The 2,500-nt window shown below is 28.3% G+C and overlaps 1 non-coding gene and 1 pseudogene across 1 annotated transcript; both read right to left on the bottom strand.

Annotated features, from left to right (window-relative positions):
* The window catches only part of LOC137236087 (large subunit ribosomal RNA), a 3,732-nt pseudogene extending 2,479 nt beyond the window's left edge, over positions 1–1,253 (bottom strand).
* Positions 1,254–1,700: 447 nt separating this feature from the next.
* On the bottom strand, positions 1,701–1,879 carry LOC137236073 (5.8S ribosomal RNA). Its single transcript, XR_010948231.1, has one exon. It is a non-coding gene; the product is annotated as a 5.8S ribosomal RNA (ribosomal RNA).
* Between the last annotated feature and the right edge of the window lie 621 nt (positions 1,880–2,500).

Raw genomic sequence — 2,500 nt, forward strand, 5'->3', positions numbered from 1 at the left:
ACCCTAAGGCCTCTAATCATTCGCTTTACCAGATAAGATTATTTTACATAATTTTAAAATGCACCAGCTATCCTGAGGGAAACTTCGGAGGGAACCAGCTACTAGATGGTTCGATTGGTCTTTCGCCCCTATACTCAATTCTGACAATCGATTTGCACGTCAGAACTGTTTCGGTCTTCCATCAGGGTTTCCCCTGACTTCAACCTGATCAAGTATAGTTCACCATCTTTCGGGTCATAGCATATATGCTCAAGGTACGCTCCAATTAGAGGTATAAATAATAATAAATTATTATTATACATAATTATATAGAACGCCCCGGGATTGAATTAATAGACTATAATTAAAATAGACTAAAAATTAATCCCATATATTTTAAGTTAAGTTAATTATGCCATTAGGTTTATATAAAATAACCCAATGACTTGCACATATGTTAGACTCCTTGGTCCGTGTTTCAAGACGGGTCCCGAAGGTATCCTGAATCTTTCGCATTGTAAATCATATAAATGCATACAATAAATATTAAAATCAATGATTTTAAAATTATTGTAAAATTCATAAATGAATTTTAGCATTATATATAATAAATCTATCAACACTTTATCAAATCATTAGGCATTTATTTAATATTAATAAGCTATAAAGCAAATTAATTAAAATAAACTTAAAGCCAATGATCTTTTGATAAATAATTTATATGTTAATAGATTACAATGTCCTTATATGAAAAAAATGCACACTATTTTTATAATATTAATAAATTAATATTATATATATAATGATGAATTTTTCATAATGGATATTCAGGTTCATCGGGCTTAACCTCTAAGCAGTTTCACGTACTATTTAACTCTCTATTCAGAGTTCTTTTCAACTTTCCCTCACGGTACTTGTTTACTATCGGTCTCATGGTTATATTTAGTTTTAGATGGAGTTTACCACCCACTTAGTGCTGCACTATCAAGCAACACGACTCTTTGGAAATATCTTTCTAGTAATCATTAACGTTATACGGGCCTGGCACCCTCTATGGGTAAATGGCCTCATTTAAGAAGGACTTAAATCGCTAATTTCTCATACTAGATATTAAGATATTCCATACACTGCATCTCACATTTGCTTACCAAAGTGACTTAGTGCTGAACTGTTTTCTTTTCGCTCGCCGCTACTAAGAAAATCCTTGTTAGTTTCTTTTCCTCCCTCATTAATATGCTTAAATTCAGGGGGTAATCCCATATGAGTTGAGGTTGTATAATTTTTTTTATTTTTTTATATATATATAAAACAAATATTTTTCTTTTAAATCCATTAAGACTTAAAAATCTTTTCATCCTTGATAAAAATTTTTCATTTTTATACACACACATTGATATTAAAATAAATATTATTATAATTTGTTTTATTAAATAAAGGAGCAATTCTAGAATAAAAATTTTTATTTTAAGCTAGACGTTCCCCAATATAAACAAAATTATTATTTATATAATATAATGTATGTTTGTTTGTTTATTTTCGCTTTAAGGAATACTAAGATTTTTTTCTTAATTTTGAGGATTTCTTGAAAATATATTTTTATTATATATATTTTAATTTGACTATTCATATTATGGATTATGTATATCCAATAATATACCATTTGCTTTAAAATCTTTCAATTAAAAATTAAAAGATCAAGCAACTTATTTAGCATAGTCTTACAACCCTCAACCATATGTAGTCCAAGCAGCACTTTAAAATAAATTAAAGTACGTAACAGCATGGACTGCAATATGCGTTCGAAATGTCGATGTTCATGTGTCCTGCAGTTCACACGATGACGCACAGTTTGCTGCGTTCTTCATCGACCCATGAGCCAAGTGATCCACCGCTTAGAGTTTTAAATTTTTGTTTTTTAATTGTATGTCAATTTTTTTTTTAAATTTTCATATTTATTGAAACATCAATAAATAATCCAATTTTTACCCAAACATTTTTCAGTTGCGTATGTCTTAGTTTACAAAAACAATTTTTACATTGTTAATGCAAACAAATTAACTTATCCTTTATTTATTTTTAAATAAATCGTAAGTACAACCATATAATGTTTATATAGGGTATTATAATACAAAAATAGAAAAATTACAAATAATGAAATAGAACAATAATATATGATTGAACTTGTATATATATTTTGTGTCCGCGGCCTAGGTAAGGAAACCTCACTTACTTTCGTTGGTCGCTTAAAAAACACATATGTATAAATATATACACTTTATAAGCCCAATATAATTATGTTCAACTAACAAAATTTGAACATTTTCTTTTTGTTTTTATAAATATCATACCACTGCACATGCAACAATTTAAATAATGAAAGTGAACAAGTTATATATATATGAGCTTCGCTAATATATTTTGTGTAAGCGGCCTAGGTAAGGAAAACCTCACTTACTTTCGTTGGTCGCTTAAAACACATCTGTATAAATATATCGACTTTATTAGCCCAAATATAATAAAG

Source organism: Eurosta solidaginis, unplaced genomic scaffold (assembly GCF_040869045.1).
Source record: "Eurosta solidaginis isolate ZX-2024a unplaced genomic scaffold, ASM4086904v1 ctg00001311.1, whole genome shotgun sequence".
Taxonomy (NCBI): domain Eukaryota; kingdom Metazoa; phylum Arthropoda; class Insecta; order Diptera; family Tephritidae; genus Eurosta; species Eurosta solidaginis.